Here is a 20,352-nt window from a genome sequence, read left to right on the forward strand (position 1 = left end):
CCCTGCTACTCCATCTCCTAGATGGTAGTGCACTTTAAGCCAGAATGTATTTTTCCATTATGTTGAAACTGTAAGTATAGAAAGAATTTTCTGGTCTTAAAAAATTTATTTGCCTACACAATTAAGTCTCCCATTGCAAGTAGGGTTTTCCAAGACATGAAAGTGGAGACAAAACGAAACAATGGCAGGAAGCTACACGATAGACTAAAAAGTCTTTTATTGCTTTTCTTCTGCTCTGCAAACCTGGGAATTAAACTTTGTGAAAAGAGCTTAGAACTTTAGCAATATTCTCCCTGCATCTATATCAGTCCATACTTTCTAAAATATGTTAAAGTACCATTTTGAAAGCTTGGCAACTTTAAGATATTGGACTTCAACTGCCAGAATTCTATTGGGACACTGGCTGGGGAATTCTGGGAGTAGGTTCACACATCTTAAAGTTGCAAAGTTTGAAAAGCTTTGCTTTAGAATATACATGACAGTCATAATAATGTAACTCAATACACTGATATATGCTTGTATCATAAAATATTTATCTTGTCACATTTTAGAAGCCTCAATCTCCATTATGATTTTGCTTCAGTTGCTAACTGGTTGCATTAATTAAAAACTGAAATTTATTTTAATAATATGAAAAATATTATATTATATTCTAATAATATGAATTTTTATTTTTGTTTTTCCATACTGTTATTATGTGTATGTGTACATACATGATGTACCCATAGACACTCACATATAAGGTATAACTTATGAATACATATATCCCCCCCTCACACACATTCAAATACACACACACACACACACACACTTAAAATACAAGGAAAGATATATAGTAATTAAAATTCATGATGTCCAACTCAAAACATCTGAGTGAAGAATATCTTCTGGAGGGACTTCCGGTTTGAACTTCTTTGGCGACAGACTGAAATCTCGTCTCTCCGGGGCTTCGATCCGTGCTCACCACTGGAGCGCCCCTTGCCGGCTGGTTTCGGGGCTAAGCCACCCCATAGAGGTGGTGAAGAGGGGGGAGACTGCCTGCAGGGTTGAGGAGAGCCACATCTCTCCTCCTCAGCTGGCCATTACTCCCTTTCCCGAAGGCAGTTGTAGCGGTGGTCAGAAATGGCCACCACAAAGAAGAACTTGACCAGAAAAGAATGTGCAGGAGGAAGATAAGAAGAGAAAGTTTTGGTTGACCGGGTCAAACAGCAAAAGCAACAAATAAGGTACCCTGGAATTTAAACTTAACAACATTGTTCCCAAAGAAGATTTTGAAGCTGCGAAGGAGAGAGAGAAGGGAAAGGATTAGGTTTTTTTTCTTCCCTTCCTTATACTGACAGCTAAGAGACTTAAGGAAGAAACTGGAAAAAAATGCACTTTGACATTAATAGGCATCTAAGCTGAAAATAAAAGTCAAAGGGATAAATAAAGATTTCTGGACATTTAAAAGTTTTTAAAAGCTGGAAAGGAGAAAAAAGAAAGAATAGAAGGGCAGGATCTGGAAAAATGGAGGAGACTGCCTGGAATTAAGGAATGGAACTGTAATTAAAAGGAACTTACAGTGAAATTTTAAGAAGATTCCTCAAAGATACATTTTAATGGAAACTTGGTAACAAAATAATAGAACCCCAGGAAGAGAAAGTGGAAAAAAGAAGCAAGTAGAAACAGCCTTGGATTATTTGGATTACTTGGTGATTTTTGGTTTTTGCATCTAGATGACTAAAATTAACTGGGTGGTTGTTTAAAAGTTTTTAAAATGGTATCACTCTTAGAAGAACTGAAAATGGAACCTAAAAAATGGAAAGAAGACGCACAAGAAGGGAGAAGTTCTTTTGGCTTCGTGTATCAATTCTTAGAAATGGAGATCTGGAACTATGAGAAGCAACAAGAAACGCTTGCAGAACAAGAAGTTTGGGACAAAGAAGAAGCCATCTTTAATGATCAAATAATTTTAAGTGGGGAAAAAAGAAAAGGGGGGGAAAGAGAGTGAAAGATTTAAGATTAGAAAAAACAACCAAAAAGAAGAAGAACAATTTGAAAGATAAGTATAATGTTAGAAAGCAACAGAAGAGGGGATTACAGATGAGAGAGTTAGAAGTAGAGAGATGAGGGGGTAAAAATGGGAGGGAGAAGAAGAGGGGGAAGAAGGCAAGAAAAAGAAGTTGTAAAAGACAGAAACAAGAAATGGAGAAACAGGGAAAAGATATAAGGATTGTAACCATAAGTTTGTTTAGAGATAATGGGTGAAAATTTAATTGTAAAAGGGATTCTGCAAAGGTACATAAGATAGCTTTGTTATATTACAAATAGAAATAACTTTAGAAAATATGATGATGGATAAAATATTTATTGTAATGCAGTGGGATGTTTGTTAATAAATAAATGAATTAAAATGATTGAGAGAATTAAAAGGGAACATTTTTAATTATTAGTAATGATTTATAAAAATATAAGTGAGAAATATGGGGAAAAAAAGAATTAACTACGGAAAGTTTATAAGTGTTCCCAAGGAAGTATGATATTCAATTGAAAAGAAATGTTAAAAGATGTTAAGATTTTAATGCATATTAATGATAGAATTGAATTGGAATGGAATGTGTTTTATTTACATATATATACCGTGTTTCTCCAACAATACGGCCTCCACCAATAGGAAGCCCCACCATGTTTTATTGGCATAAAATCAAATTAAGCCCCTCCCCCCAAATTAAGCCCCATATTAAACATGCGAAATGGGGGGGAAGCGGGGGCTTGCCGTTAGGAAGTACTTTTGTTGCATGCCCGGATATGGTGCTACCTGCGTTGGTGGGGCACTTCATATCGGGAGACCTCCCACCGTTGCTTCTTCCTTCTCCCTTGCTGCCCCTTCTCCCTTGCTGCCGCGGCGTTAGAGCAGCCACGTGCGGCCAGTCAGGGCTCCTCCTGCAACCGGAGCCCTGAGGAGACACTTGGCTTCAGGCGCTCCCGTCTTCCCTTTGCTTTCGAAGGTAAAGCGAATTATTTTACAAAGCCTCCCTGCCCGAGAGGGCAACACCACGTGGAGAGGCTAATTCCGGGGCCTCTTCCGTTCCTCCCGACCTCCCTACACTGCGCGCCTCTGCGCGCCGGTCCCTTCAGCCCAGCGAGCTCTTCCACCTCAAAGAAAGGCCAGGCGGGCTGCTGCAGAGCAGCAGCAGCGGGTCTGAGCCGCTCGCAGCGGAAACAGCCACCACCCTTAGCCCGACGCGGGGAGAACGAGCGAGGTTAGCGCCGCCAGCCCGTCCTTCCTGCCTTTTGAGGCACCTGCACGAGCGCCTCCGCAGCTCGGTTTCTACCGGCGGGCTCTCCTTTCGTCGCGGAGGGCTGCGGGGAAGCGCCGCCGAGAGGATCTCTCCTCTCTCTTCCCGCAAGGTCAACGTCTGCGCTGCAGAGGAGAGGGCTGCAGCCGGTTCCTCCTGCTTGCTGAGAGGTGAGGAAGCCGCGGCTCGCCGGTGAGATTTGAGAACGAGGGGCAGGAAGAGGCACACACACACCCACGGCTCGCTTTCCCAGCTCTGCCCAGCATTTACGGCTCTGGCGCGGCCCTGGCGGGCAGCGAGCGCCTCCCCGCCGGACCCTCCGCTCATCCTGCCAGGGCCGCGCCAGAGCCGTAAATGCTGGGCAGAGCTGGGAAAGCGAGCCGCGGGTGTGTGTGTGCCTCTTCCTGCCCCTCGTCTCAAATCTCACCCGGCGAGCCGCGCTTCCTCACCTCTCAGCAAGCAGGAGGAACGGCTGCAGCCCTCTCCTCTGCAGCGCAGACGTTGACCTTGCGGGAAGAGAGAGAGGGAGAGATCCTCTCGGCGAGCGCATTCCCCCGCAGCCCTCCGCACGAAAGGAGAGCCCGCCGGTAGGGGAAACCGAGCCGCGGAGGCGCTCGTGCAGGTGCCCCAAAGGCAGGAAGGACGGGCTGGCGGGCGCTAACCTCGCTCGCTCTCCCGCGCCGAGCTAAGGGTGGTGGCTGTTTCGCTGCGAGCGGCTCAGACCCACTGCTGCTGCCCTGCAGCAGCCCGCCTGGCCTTTCTTTGAGGTGGAAGAGCTCGCTGGGCTGAAGGGACCGGCGCGCCAGAGGCGCGCAGTGTAGGGAGGTCGGGAGGAACGGAAGAGGCCCCGGGAAATTAGCCTCTCCACGTGGCTGGGCTGCCCTCTCGGGCAGGGAGGCTTTGTAAAATAATTCGCTTTACCTTCGAAAGCAAAGGGAAGACGGGAGCGCCTGAAACCAAGTGTCTCCTCAGGGCTCCGGTTGCAGGGAGGAGCCCTGACTGGTCGCACGTGGTTGCGCCAAACGCCGCTGGTTTTGCTCTAATGCCGCGGCAGCAAGGGAGAAGGGAAAGCAACGGTGGCCCGAACCCGAAGGTCTCCGAATATCCAAGCTGTCGCCGCCCGCCCACCCACCCGAGGATGCAAGGGGGGATTGAGTCACCCCGAAAAGACGCCCCAGCCGTTTTTTCGGGTCAAAAAAATAAGGCCCGGCCTTATTATGTGAGAAACACGGTATATATATATATATAATTTTTTCTTTTTAAGAATATAGTGTCTATTTTAAGAAAGTACCAAGCAGAATTCGATTGGAAATTATGTATTATATTGAATGCTATAATCTTAAAGCTATACATTGAAGCTTAAATAAGAGCTTGAATGGATAAAATTAAAGGATATAAAGGTGTCATACTCTAATTGGTAACTACATGGAAAAAATTGTTTAATAAGAAAAGATAATGTAAAATTGTAACAGGACAGACAAAAGTATAAATATAATGATTTGAACTGAGATAATCAAAACAAAGTTGAGAAAATTAGAAGAGGGGAAAAACTATGTAGAAAATATAAAATAGTAATAAGATATGGAATAGAATATAAAAATGAGCATGAAATTGAGTTTTGTGTCTGTATGAAGAAGTGATAACCTGGGACCATGCTATTTGCAAAAAAGATGTTTTATTTGTATTTTGTTTTTGTGAAAACCCAAATAAAATTTTCAAAAAAAGAAGAAGAATATCTTCTGGAGAGAAAGAGTAGGTTAAGCAAAAATCCAATAAATTTGTATTCTTTACAATTTGGGTCAACAACTAGCAAAGAATCTTGCAAGGACTGCTTTTAGACTCTTGGATTTGATAAGATTAGTTGGTCCAAGTTCATTGGAGCATCTTGATGAACTCCTCAGGAGAAGAGAACTTGTTGATGCTTTACCTCACTTCTGCGAGGATTGTTTGAAAAGATGTTTGCTCGAAGCTCTACAAGCTTTGCTCTCAAAATAATCGGCTACTACAAACAGATTTCTATGAAGATGGTTTAAAGATATAAAGATGTCTAAAGTCCTGTCAAGATTCTGGTCTCAACATATAAAGGGAAGCAGCATTTGGTCCCTGCACACTGGATAATCAATTGGCACATTTTGCTTGATTGTGTAAGGAAACCACAATCAATTCTGAAGTGAACGCCTTTTAGTTTTTGCATCTGTCCCTGGGAGCTGGGGGAAGAGCCAACATGTAATTTCTGGCATCAAAGGAAAGTTCTGAAACACAACCCTCCTGGTGATGTCTCTTCTTCCCAATAAGCAATGACCCCAGATGACCCCTGGATGAACAGTCCAGGCGGGACGAAGAGAGATAATTAAAAGAGACAGCCCTGTGATCACAGACCAAAGGTGAAGCCCAGGTAGAATGAGGCAAGTACAAAGGCTCCTTTCAAAACTGGGTGTGACAGCAGCAATGGTCACAGGTGGACTGGAGTGCTCCGAGTTAAGGAGCTTAATTCTGAATAAGAAGATGAAGGGAAGGGGTGGACAGTTCTCCCACCTCCACCCCAAGCATCCTGCACTTACCCTTCCAATGAAAACCCACACAATCTGTTCCGTGCATCAAAGACTAAGAGCAAATTGCCCACTTGGCAAAGGAATCCACTGAATTGAACATTGTCTGTATCAAACTCTCTTGGTAACTGGCATCCAGACATTAAGATTCAAATTTTATGGGTTAGCAGATATACATCACCTTTCAACAGGCCCTTCTTTTCCAAGTGTTGGACTGTAGCTTCTATCATCCCACCGCTGTCTCATTTCTGCAAGTGCTATGGCTTTTTCACCCATAAAAGGAAAAAAATGTCCAGATTTGGAGGAAATTTTTTTCAAGATTTGCAGAAAGGAGCTCAGTTGAGGATCCAATGAACCTATGTATGCTCAGTGGCCATAGAATGCCAGCTGACTGTGGCCAGGATTCTGGGGTAGGGTGGAACAGAGTACGTGTGAGAGAATGAATGAAATGGATTAACCTGGAGAAGAGTAGTCCTAATCAGACCTACAAAAAAGGGGGTGCGTTGATATGTATAGGTAGTCCTTGACTTACAACAGTTCATTTAGTGACCGTTCAAAGTTACAACAGTACTGAAAAAAGTGACTTATCACCATTTTTCAGTTACAACCTTTGTAGCATCGCCATGATCATGTGGTCAAAATTCATGCTTGGCTACTGGTTCATACTTATGACCATTGCTCTGACCCAAGGTTGTATCTTTTGCATCTTTTTGACAAGCAAAGTCAATAGGGAAGCCAGATTCATTTAACAACTTATCAATTGTAGTGATTCACTTAACAACTGTGGTTAAGACAGATCATAAGATGAGGCAAAACTCACTTAACAAATGCTCAATTGTGATCATAAGTCGAGGACAACCCATATCTCTAGGAAAAAAAATCCATAACCTGAATAAAGTTAAATCCTACAGAGGCGGGGAGAACAAGACTGAATGGCTGGGTCTGATTGTGTTTTGATTTCTCACAAATTTTGCATGAAGTGGTAACAACTGGGCCATGGCAATTCATAAAGGCAAGGGAAAATGTGATTCCTTCCCCAAACAAATAAACAAAGTTCTTTGCAAGAAGAAAATCGGGTACCAAGAAGAAAGATAGTCAAGGGTAGACATCTTCCTAACATAGTTTTGAATATTATTTTTTCTTATTTTGGGTGTGTGTGTGTGTAATATTTCTATGGAGTTACATGAGCTTCACATGCAGTAGAAAGTGATGGAAGCCAGTAAGGGGAATGCATTTCACAGATATCCTCAAGTTTGCCTAGTATTTATGTTTTATTTGGTTTAGTTTGGGCTCCATCATAATTGTACTAGCAGAAAGATGTCCCAGTTTAAAAAGAAACTGAGAGAAAGACAAAGCAAAGGAACATGCCAGGCGTGTTTCCATGGCATATTACTGTGCCTTATTAATTAATCCTATTTTCTGAGTTTAGGCAGCACCTTGAACCATAAAATATTCGCAATAACTATGTTTGAACCATGCAATAGTCTAAAATGTGAACTGTGTATCTCTGTGTTGTGGGAACAGCTACTAAAAAGCATCTAGGCTATGCAAGTTTGATGTATAATGAAAGTCTGTCTGAAGTATCACCCATCAAATTGTTGTACTCATGATTGGTTTCTACACAACAATAACACTCTCAGTGATGCTATAAGTTGCTGCTTCAATTACAGCGACTTCATGACATGTTTGCCAGAAATCCTAACTTAACATTGAGCCTAACTTAACATAAAAGCTAATACTATTACAGTCAGTTAGCAAATAGCTTCCAAGAAATTTTCAAATTCAGCATAAAAGATGGCCTGTTTTTCATGTCCTATGTTCCAGGCTTAGAAGAGGTACAAACGCTGAACTGCTGCACTCAACAGTGTAATGATATGCATATTGTGGATATTGTCAGGGTGGACAATGTGGCATTTGGCTAGAGTAAATGAGACCTGATTTTTAAATTTTCATTCTGTCTTGAAGCTTGCTAATTTTGCTCAGCTAGTTGCTGTCTTTCATTTTAACCTAAATCAGAAAATGCCTGTGAGGAAAGAACTGGGCAGGGTACTTATAATTTTGTCTTCAAGCCCTAAAAAGGGGAAAACAAACAAACAAATACTACAGTGCATCTCCCAATAAAAATTTGTTGTAAATTTTAAAATAGCGGACAATAAAGAGAAGTACGAAAATGGTAGTCTGTTGTTGTTAGTTGCAAAGTCATGTCTAACCCATTGTGACCCCATGGACAACATTCCTCCAGGCCTTCCTGTCCTCTACCATTTTCTGGAGTCCATTTAAACTCATGTCGACTGCTTCAGTGACTCCATCCAGCCACTTCATTCTCTGTCATCCCCTTCTTCTTCTATTGCCCTCAATCTTTCCCAGCATTAGACTCTTCTCCAGTGAGTCTTTCTTCCTTCTCATTAGGTGGCCAAAGTATTTGAGTTTCATCTTCAGGAACAGGCCTTCTAATCTAAAGAACAGTCAGGGTTGATCTCCTCTAGGACTGACCAGTTTGATCACCTTGCAGTCCAAGGGACTCACAGGAGTCTTCTCCAGCACCATAGTTCAATTCTTTGGCGCTTAGCCTTTCTTATGGTCCAACTTTCACAGCCATACATTGCAACTGTGAAGAGCATAGCCTTGACTATATGCACTTTTGTTGGCAGGGTGATGTCTCTGCTTTTTAGTATGCTGTCTAGATTTGCTATAGCTTTCCTCCCCAGGAGCAAGAGTCTTTTAATTTCTTGGCTGCAGGCCCCATCTGTGGTGATCTTGGAGCCCAGGAAAATAAAATCTGTCACTACCTCCATTTCTTCCCCATCTATGTGCCAGGAATTGAGCGATGCCATGATGTTAGTTTTCTTAATTGAGTTTTAAGTTGAGTTGAGTTTTAAGCCAACTTTTGCACTCTCCTTCTTCACCCGCATCAAGAGACTCTTCAGTTCATCTTCACTTCTGCCATTAGAGTGGTATCATATGCATATCTGAGGTTGTTGGTATTTCTCCTGGCAATCTTAATTCCAACTTTTGATTCATCTAGCCTTGCCTTTCTCATGATGTGCTCTGCATATAAGTTAAATAGGCAGAGTGACAATATACAGCTTTGCCGGACTCCTTTCCCAATTTTGAACCAATCAGTGGTTCCGTATCCAGTTCTCACTGTTGCTTCTTGACCCGCATATAGGTTTCTCAAGAGACAAATAAGATGGTCTGGTACCATCTCTTTAAGAACTTGCCACAATTTGTTGTGATCCACACAATCAAAGGCTTTAGTATAGTCAATGAAGCAGAAGTAGATGTTTTTCTGGAACTCCCTAGCTTTCTCCATGATCCAGTGTATGTTGGCAATTTGATCTCTAGTTCCTCTGTCTCTTCAAAATCCTGCCTGTACTTCTGGTAGTTCTTGATCCACATATGCTGGAGTCTAACTTGTAGGATTTTAAGCAGAACTTTACTAGCATGTGAAATGAGTGCAATGGTGCAATAGTTTGAACATTCTTTGGCATTGCCTATCTTTGGAATTGGAATGTAAACTGACCTTTTCCAATCCTGTGGCCACTGTTGAGTTTTCCAAATTTGTTGGCAAATTGAGTATAGCACTTTTACTGCATCGTCTTTTAAGATTTTGAATAGCTCAGCTGGAACACTGTCACCTCCACTAGCTTTGTTGTTGCTCAGATTTCCTAAGGCCCATTTCACTTCACATTCTAGGATGTCTGGCTTGAGGTAAGTGACCACCCCATCGTGGTTATCAGGAATGTTAAGCTCGTTCTTTATAGCTCTTATTCTTAATCTCTTCTGCCTCTGTTAGTTAGTTAATTAATTGTAGTCTACTCCTTTGGACATTTTTTAGAGAAAACTGAGGGTGCATCTCAGAGACAAGCTTCTCAAATGGGCTTCCATCAAATGTTGGAATAAAATTCCCATAAGCCCCAGCCCATATGATAATTGGAAATTGTTCTAAGACATCTGAAGGGCACTCAGTTGGGAAGAGTGTATGAATTATAGCTTTAATACCTTTGTCCTGTTTCGCATGAAGTATGGCTTCAATGATTCCTTCAACTTTTCTTTTTAAGTTTCTCCTTTACCAATACCCTTCACCAGCATTGCACAAAGCTTAGACTGCTAAAGGCAACAAACAGCACCAGCTCCAGGACTGCCATTTTCAGTCAAGTTGGGAAAAAGTCCAGGCAGGCACAAGTGCAAAATTATTTCCATGCAGCTGCAGTTGAAAGAATTTTGTAGCTTTTGGGGTTCATATGCCCATTGCAAAGCTTGTTAACAAATTGGGGCAATTTATGGCGATTAGTTAAGAATTCACATATGGTGTCTGGATTGTCTGCTTGACCAGTTTCCCTTCTGCATGTGATTAAGTGCCATTTACTGTTGATGGGGGCCATTTGTCTCTGTTGTTTGTTCTGGCAGGGATAGTGACAGATCCTTGGACAATCATCGGCTGGGCTGTCTTGGTATGGCTTCATCATCACCATCGTGAAGGCCAAAGGGCAAATCAAGAGATGAATGTCAAACTTGTCAGTAGCTGATGAATGTTTCCAGCCAGCTTTCACAAACTGGAGCCACAGGTTCCTGCACTGAGAGTGTCTCTTGTTATGATAGCTTCAGTGTTAGAATACTGTCCAGCTTTACATTATTGAGAGAGGGAGTGTGGCTAGTGTGCTATGCTCATCTACAGTATCCTATTCCAACATGGAGCTCTTCAACCACAGAATTTCTAGATTTGAGTAATGATCTAGTTTGTTGTATAGAAACACCCTGGTGGATTCTAGGTAGGTTGTGTTGTGCAATCAAACTGTTTCATATCTGAAATGTTACCTCAGGAAATGTCTTCTAACCTATAATTCTTCCATATATTTTATCTTTTCCATTACAAAGGATCTACCAAGGAAGAAAAGATAGAGTAGCTGCAAAACTTTTTAAATAGTTCTAATGACTTTTGATATAGAAGGACCCTAAAAGAACATCATATATTTACTTCAGCACATGCAAAGTTCAAATTGCTGTAGTGGATTGAGGACACCTTCACACCTGTCTCAAAAGTACACTGCACTGAATTCCTTGAGAGTCAAAACTGATTTAAACTGGCAAGCATTACATAGGTAGGGGGAAACCCTATTTTTCTTACCTGTGCAATATATGTCCTACCAAGGATAGTTCCCTGGATTTCTAATACTAGATGGAGATGAATAATCATACTTGCAATTACAACCTATGGTGTAAGTTTCTGTTTATAGGTGTCAATCTGTAATGGATTCTTAATTATTGCTGCCTCAGTACTATTTAGTCTTCTGCCATCTAGCACCCTTATACTGTCAATAATCCCTCCAATTCCTAGCCAAATGCCCTGCAGTATGAGGAGGCTATAATCTCTATAAATAAAGCAGAGTAGGCTGAAAATATGCAATGTCAATGAAGAATAGAAGAGAATAGCCATATTTTTTTTAAACAGGTAGCTATTCTGTGCTGGATCCATTCCCCATTCTGGCCAAATAAATATTATCTCCAAGAAGCCATTTAGTTTTCATACATGTCAGATGGAAAAAGAAACTGTGCTTGTAATGATTTGAACTACTTGTGTTATTTTTCTATAAAATTGAACAAGCAAATGTCAGGGCAAAGCAGTATATCTAGTTCCCTAGCCTCTAGTTTTCTTTATGGAAAGGTTTGATTTTATTGCATGGAGGAACTGCAACTACTTTTATCCATGTTCATCATCTGAACTGGTCTAGCTCTAAAAACAGGTTTACCAACTCATCAGCTGTTTATGAATTACTTTTATGACTTGAGCATTTGTCACACATTCTTAGCAGATCACCCCAAGGCTTATACCACAAGCAGTCTAAAATGGTAACAAAAATACCTCAATTGTTATATGAAGGATCCGCATCAGAAGTTAAGATGGCATGGGCATTCCTCATTCAATTTTATAAACTGCACATGTATACGCTTTAGGCCCATCATAAGAATGCAGTTTCACTCACAACACCCAATAATGAGCATGTGAATTGTGTCTCATATCCAGACAATTGAGATATTTCTAGCCGTCAAATGTGCCTACTTTTTCTAAGCTATCCTTTCTTTTGCTTACTGTTCTTTATGAAACAATTTTCTTTGCATATTTATATTATTCCACCTTTTTTAGATTTGGTGATATGAAATACTACGGAAAATGAACCATATGTTCAAAAATATATTCCCACACTGAATTCTATGAATTTTTACTTGTGTGCTTCATTTGTAAAATCCAGATCCTTACACTCTTTAAATAAATCATTTACCTCTCTAATATGTAGACTGGAGAATGAAAAATTTACAGGTCTCAAGGGAGTTATTTGAATACATCTTCCATTATCCTTGACCATGGATTCTAAGGCTGGTAATAATGAATCCCACAGCATCTAGAGGGCCATAATCTCCATACCTTGGATTTAGATTAGAATCACTGCAGCAGAAAACAAACAAGAGATTTGGACAACAGGTTGATGCATTTAAGAACTTTAGATCAAAGATACCAATGAATGAATGAATGGATTTGTATCTCACCTGTATTATTTTTATAGAGTGGCAAACACCTTCTTCCTATTTTCTCCATCTTTTTCTTCCTATTTTCTCTGCGAGGTGATTTGGGCTGAGAGAGAGTAATTAACTGAAAGTCAACTCGCCAGCTTTCATGCCTAATCTGGGACTAGAACTCACAATCTTCTGCCCTGTTTTTTGAAGCTGCTCTTTGGTCCATTTGAAAGGCAACTAGGGCTATTTATAAAAGTAATTTATAGAAATAAACTTATGTAATTTATTTCTACAGTATATTTATAAATTAGAAAGCTAGTTAGTATTTTTTCTTGTTGAGGCTGGAGTTGAACTGAATCCAGATAGAAAAAGATTAGTCATCAGAGGAATGCCTCACTTTTCCCAACTCCCAATAGTTTCCCAACTCTGAATAAACCCGAGTATTAGTTCTTGCTCTTATGTGGCATTAGCTTCAAAATATGGGTATATGCATTTAAAGAAAGACAGTAAGGGGGCTGACAGGTACAATGGGAAGTCTAAAACAAGTGGATATATTTATTCAAGCTTCAAGAAATCTTATCTGGAAATGTATTTCCACAGAACAGAGTACGAGTCAGTTTTGTTAGATTTTGTTAAACTGGATTAGTGCTTCACATATTAATTGAAACATAGAATGCAAAGGTTGAAATGAATCTTAGAGATTATATAGAACAGGGTAGGAATTCAATTCAATAGATCTACAACAAATGGTTTTTCAGATTCTGTTTAAATAACTCCAACGCAATAGCCTACCATCTCTGAATTTATTCTGATCCTAATATCCCAGCAGAATCTATTCTCTTGAAATTTAAAACGGTTGTTCCTTGCCCTGAATTCTAGAGCAACTCTGAATAATTCTGCATTGTCTTCTATCTGACAGTTTATCAGATACTTTGAAAACAGCCATCACATTCTCCCTGCTGTATTTTCTTCTCCAGCCTATCCAACAACTGTTCCCCATGATTCCCTCCCTTTATCACCTTGATTGTTCTCCTCTAGACATGTCCCAGTTTGTCAATATTCTTCCTCAAATGTGGTGCCTAAAATTATATAAAGTTGTCTGACTAATTTAGAATGAAAAGGTTTGATTACTTCTCAAGTGTAATCCTATATTTCTGTTGATGCATTTGAGAATTGCCTTTGCATTTTTTACAGCTCCATTACACTCCTAGTTCATCTTTAACTTGTGATCCACAAAGATACACAGATCCTTTCTCACGTGTTACATTCCCAATCCTACACTCTTTTCTTTTCTTATCCTATTGTAGGATCTTGCCATTATCTTTGTTGAAATTCCTCTCGCTGGTTCTGGTTCATTATTCCATGATCCTCCTGTAGTGCTTGCTATTCCTAATCTCTTAATGTTATCTGTAATAATTTTCTATTATCCAAGTAATGTAAAATTATGCCACACAAGTAGTCCTTAACCTATGTCCATAGGCAGTAAACTTTTAGTTGCTAAGGAAGATTATTAAGTTAATCATGATTTTACAAACTTTTTTTTGGTCACAGTTATTAAACAAATCGTAGCAACTGGCATAGCAGAAGAATCCATAAGATCATTGAAGACTCACATAAGTAATTGGTTGGGTCCTAGAGACTTCGTTCGTGACAGTCAGATACTCCCTAATTATACATACTCCTCCTCTTTCTGCTAATTGTTCTGCTTAGGTTTGGGAGAGATTCATAGCAAAATAGAAACTGAAATGTTATGTCCACTTCCCCCTCTCCTGTTATTATTTACCTATCTTCTTCTAGCAATGGATCCATCCTTGGTTTACTTACTGGGAAAGCCACAAAATTCAGTTTTAGTGCTTTTATCTTCCCTTTTATCTTAAAGGTGATGTCTTCACTTCCACCGAAGGAAGTGCTACACTGAAACCTCTTCAACCAGCATTTTCATACTTGTTAGATTTATCTTCTTCAACCCTTTGGGAACTGAAACAGCTGGAAGACCAGAGAATGTTGGGATCAATTTAATTTTGGCCAGCTTTATTTTTCAAAGGTTTTCTGGGTCCCATTATTACTATGTATCTCTTCCCTGAAAATTCTGTAGTATGAACTGGAAGGGCATCATCCAGATCTTCTGCCTTTCTTCTACACTTGATTGGTTAAATTCTGAACCCCAATATATATATGTATGTATGTATGTATGTATGTATGTATGTATGTATGTATGTACTTTCTTTATATATAATGTAATTCTGTCTCCATTTTGCCTGTCTTATTATTTTTGAATAATTTATATTCCTCAATCCTTACATTCAAGTCACGTTACTCTATCAAATTCATGAGTGGAATGAGTTATTTTTCTATTTACTCAGTTTTCTAAATCATTTTCTTATAAATTTCTTAATGATTCTAATTTTGCCTGTTTGTTCCCCCTGCTCTTTACAGTTCTATTTGGGCAGTAGAACCATTCGGTCACAAAACTTGGTCTGGTACAGGGGTGTCAAACTTGCGGTCTGTGCTGGCCACACCCAAGCCCTGTTTAGTGAAGGGGGGGAAAGATGCGATACATCACAAGACGACATCGTGATGATGTGAGTTTGACACCCCTGGTCTAGTAGTTAAGGCACCAGCTAGAAAGTGGGAGACTGGGATTTCTACCCATGAAATACAGCTGGGTGATCTTAGCCAATCACATTCTCTCTCAGCCTAACTCACCTCAAGGGTTGTTGTTGTGGGGAAATCTGGAGAAGGAAGGTGATTTAGATATGTTTCATGCGGGGGTGAGATTCAAATTTTTAACAACCGGTTCTGTGTGGCTTAGGTGGTGGGAGTGGCTTGGTGGTCATGTGACTGGGTGGACATGGTATCTTAGGGTTACACAAGTGTTCCATCAAGGAGAACTGTGCCAATTCTTTGCCTCCACAAAAAGAATCATATTATCTCCATGAAGCGCCTCATAATAAACCAAGCATCCACACGCTGAACCAACACATAACTAATTAGAAAATCATATATCTAAATGTCTAAAACGGAGGTTCACAAACTTTTTGCCATCACTCCCCCCTTTAATATCATCTTAATATACATACATACCTGCCATAAAATAGATAGTCTACAACCATTTGTTTAATGATCATTCGAAGTTACAGTGGTACTGAAAAAAATCATTTATAACTAGTCCTTGCACTTACAACTTTTGTAGCATCACCACGTTTTTTGTGATTAAAATTCAGGTACTTGGCAACTAACATTTACAATGGTTGCATCATCCCAGGGTCATATGATCATCATTTGCGACCTTTCCAACTGACTTGTGATAAGCAAAGAAAATGCGGGAACTCAAATTCACTTAACAACCATGTGATTCACTTAACAACTATAGAGACTTGTTTAAAAACTATGGCAAAAATGACATAAAACTGAATGCAACTCACTTAACAATCACCTTCCTTAGCAACTGGAACTCTGGTTCCAATCGTAGTCATTAGTTGAAGATTATCTCTATTCAAACTCCAAAACGAATACAAATGAAGAATGAAAATAATATTGCATAATGAAACACTGGGAAAAATAATTTATTGTAACAATGTAACTAGAACACGTGTGCGTCATGTTGCCGTCACATGATGTCTTTCCCTTCATGGAACTGGGGTGGGCGTGGCCTACGGGTGACACATCCGGCCCACAAGCCGCCAATTTGACCCTCCTGAATTAAAAGGGTCTTCACACTTTCCCCAGAATGTCTGCATCTCCACAATGGAAGTACATTTTACCATTTGGGAAACCTTGATCCCCAAAATAGATCATCAATAACCCAGAGTTTTTTGGAAAGGGGTGCCAGATCCACTTTATTCAGTATTGAGGCCCATACTTTTTAAAAAGAGTGCAAGACGGAGCAGGTTTGAAGGATGGCCACAAAAAATGCAGCATCTTCCCTACCACATGCGATCTCTTGCTCCTTTTCCAGGGCAGATCCACATAGCACCTGGACTGTAGCAGTACGTCATTTTTATTTTCTAAGAAAGCTCATGGGATCTTTTTGAGCCCTGGAGGTATTCTTGGAAATAAAGTTAAGTCTGGGGGCTGGTACTTTTGCTTTATAGCATTCTGCTTTTTCATTTTTTTAATTAAAATAATTCTTTAATGTAAAAAAACCAGGTGGGGCAGAGAGTCTGGTAGATGCCAAAACAAAATATCCATGGGCACCTTCTCTACACACAATTGGAGAGAGATGCTCTGTGTCTGGATTTCTTGAAACACATATGGGATTGGACTACAGGGTTTTTCTAATTCAGTGACCTGCATTACCACACTAAACTTTGGTCTATTTAAACAAAGCATCACAATGGTGGACTTTTCCCAATACACTAAACGACAAAGAACTACTTACTAGCTTAACTCAATGTATGATTCCAGTCAATGATCTTCAGAATCTCCCTCCTAAGATTCTACCCTCAAATTCCCTACTAACCCAGCGGTGATTTGAACCTCTATCTTTCCAATTCTAGTGATCACTGACCACTACATCGTGGAACAAGGCAGAAAGCAATTAGACTGGTGTAATTTTCTGTTCAGCTTTGATATGCAAACAACCGATACAAACTCAAGGGAAGGCGTTCCAAACTCGATTGCAGAAAATACGACTTCAGCAGCAGAGTGGTCAATGCCTGGAACGCCCTACCTGACTCCTTTGTTACAGCCTCAACCCCTCACACCTTCAAACTCAGTCTACCGGGGACCTCCCCCTATTCCTAAGAGGTCCTTAAAGGGGATGTGCATAAGCGCACCAGTGGGCCTACCGTCCCTGTCTTACTGTCCCTATTTATCTCTATTCACTCCCTTCGTTCTTGTTTATGTTCACACTTATACTTGTTGTCTTGCACATGTTTGATAAACAAACAAACAAACAAATAAATAAATAAATGGAGCAAACCTTTGGAAGGCAAAAAAAAAAAGTTCAGCTTATGTCCCCTCTCCCCACCCTTCTTTTCTCATTAGGAGCCAAGTGAGGCCTGGAAACTCCAGGCTCTTAGAACCACTCCTTCACTGAGATTCCATCAGCCCAGGCCTTTATAAGGACACAGGCACTGATGGACTTCATCCTAGTTAAGAGAACTCCAAGGTGCTTCCAAGGTACAGGAGCCTCTGTCAGGCAACCTCTCGCTCAGAAATGTGCAAGCCAGCAATCTGAACACCACCCAGCTAGCTAGCCATCCACCCTCTGGACCTGTTGCCTTGACTCCCTCGCTCCCGAATCGGAATATTTCAAAAGGCAGTCGTTTGAATTAGCCTGGAGGAGGCAGCTCTTTCAACTCGATCCAAAAACGAGCTGGGATGAGCCGAGCTAGTCACGCAGCTGTCAGTCACTCTGAAGGAATGCAGACAGGGCTGCCCTGTGGTTAGAGTTGGCTCCACCCCAGAGACAGGGGCAGGCGCCCAGGTACCAACAACGCACAGGCTGTGGGGACTTGGCCGGAGTTCCCGACGCCTGCATTCAGCGGGTTAACTCTTCCCTATCTGCGGAGATCTCTCGCTTTTTTCTTTTCTTCCTTCTTTCTTTCTTCCCTTCGAATAAACGCTCTGCAACCGCGCGCATTGTGAGCATTTCTAAACCTGGTTGTCTAAGGCGGCACGAAGGCGCCTTAATGTTGGAAGGAGGTTGGAAGGAGAAGTGTTTGTTGGCCGGAAGGAGGCGCTCTCTATTCAACGCCAAATCGGTTCTACAGTACTTTCAATATAGCCAAGGCTAACTTTAAAGACTGCTGAAACTTCAGCTTCCAGCTGCCCCAAATCTGTCTGGTCAATACTAGGGGATGCTGGGAAGTGTAGTTCAGTAAATAACTATACAGCGTCGCTACCAGCATTATGAGAAATCTTGGTTTAACCACAACTCGCTTAAGTAGTAAGAGATCTCGCAGATGGTTTCGTCAACAAAAACAGGAACTAAACCTCAGTTATGTTTTTTGGGTGACTTATTTCTATGTTCACAATCAGTTTTTTGGGGGGGTTATAATTAACTGCACTGTGTAAACTCAGAAAACTTAACCCTGATAACTAAGTTAAACACGCTGTTAGATCATAAATCATTCTCAGATTTTCTTAGTCACTCGTGCCTTGATCGACTCTGATTAGCTATAAATAGTTACCCTTTTACAGCTTCCTTAGTGCTTGATTATTAAATCAGCTTTGGCAAGGGAGAAGGGTAATTATCTTTTATGTGAAAGGTTCAGCAACTGCCCTGTACTAAATGTTTACCAAATTAGAACCTCTTCCTACTAATATAACATGAATAATAATTGCACATATATCTTGCCTCATTTATTCTAAGGTGTTAGTTTGTGATTTATATTCCATGTTAAAACATAGTGCTTAAGTGGCTCATTCAGAAATAACTCTCATCAATGCCCATTATGACTATCATTACAGTCTTAAGTATGCAAAATACTTTTTCTTCACTTTCTCCATCTCCTCCTCTTCTTGGGTTCAAGCTGTTGCCTTTACTTTTTTTTCGTTACTTTTTTACTTTACTTTTCGTGGGTTCAAGCTGTTGCCTTTACTTTTTTTTTTTTTTTTACCTCACTATGGATGCCAACTGTACATTGTACAACAGGGTGATGATCTCTGTGCTCAACCACAGGCAATGTTAATAGTTTATTGGATAAACTACATTTAGCTGTAAGGATGCCATTGCCAGGTAATTCCAAGGGCAGGAGAGGATGATGGACTTTGATGAATCTGTATCATTCTGAGTTTCTGCATCCAAATCTAATGATTTTTGATATGCATGGCTGCCTGTAACTCTGGCATTGTAACATGAATAACTAGAACAGAAAATCACGAATCATTTTAAAAAGGAGCAACACTTTGCTAGATAACAGTGTAATGTGTAAACCTTTATAAAAGAAAGAGTGCAACTAAGTTGCTCTAAGAATTCCTTCATTTGTGGGTAAATAATGGCCTCTCTCTATGGTATATAAGCTATGCATTATCCAAAGCAGTGTAATACATACACAAATTTAAAAGAAAATGTAAGGAGTATTTTTATTGGAAGTCTAGGAGCCTTCTAAACTATGGAGTGGACACTACTTTATAATCCCCCCCCCCCAAGCTGGCTTCACATCAAGGGCAGGAAAGATAAACTGCCTATTAAACTTTCTCTCCTCTTTCTAAAGCTGTGTATGGGGAAAAAGTACTTTGTGTATACTCAGATGAACTCTTTGTTAATACTTTAAAATCTAGGGTTGTGCTCCTGATCTGGCTTCAAATTAGATAACCATACTCAAGTCACAGCATTTTTACAAAAGTTTTTAAAAGGATTTTAAATGGTGGGAATTATTTCCCACTTCCAGCTCCTTTTAATGTTATCTCCCCCAAAAGTTGAAAAAAGTTTTTTTCTAATCTCAAGTGGGGGTAAGAGAAGCAATTATCAAATGGCAGAGAAAATTATCTCTGGAAATGCGTGGCAGATTTAAAATATATTGCTTTATATAACAGTTAAGGTTGTTCTGCTTCAGAGGCAAAGAAGGAATAGTATAGAACAGGGGTGTCAAACTTGATTTCTTTGAGGGCCACATCAGGGTTGTGTTTGACTACAGGTGGGCCAAGTGGGCATGACGGGTGGGCATGGCCAGCTCGACATCCTGCAGACTGTGCATGGCCTTCCTGAGCTCCATTTTCAGATGTGATGGCCTCCTGCAGCCCTCTGCCAGTGAAAATGGAGTTTGGGAGGGCCGCATGCAGTCCTCCCGAGCTCCATTTTTGCTGGCAGAGGCACTGTAGGCCAGTCCTTCGCCGTTTCTCGGATAGCTCTGTGGGTCAGATCTAAGCACTCCACAGGCCAATTCTGGCCTGTGAGCCTTGAGTTTGACACCTCTGGTGTAAGATTTTTTTTTTTTTTTTACTGTGGTGGTTTTTAAATCAAAATTAGGCAGCCTATCTAAAGGTAGGCAGCCTATGGCTGGTGCCTGCATGCAGCCTCCAATCTAGATGTTGATGTCTTGTTTGAGAACAGGCAGTAAGCT

Source organism: Notechis scutatus, chromosome Z, assembly GCF_049901735.1.
Source record: "Notechis scutatus isolate UNSWTSFEM ecotype Mainland chromosome Z, rNotScu1.2, whole genome shotgun sequence".
NCBI classification, from domain to species: Eukaryota; Metazoa; Chordata; class Lepidosauria; order Squamata; family Elapidae; genus Notechis; species Notechis scutatus.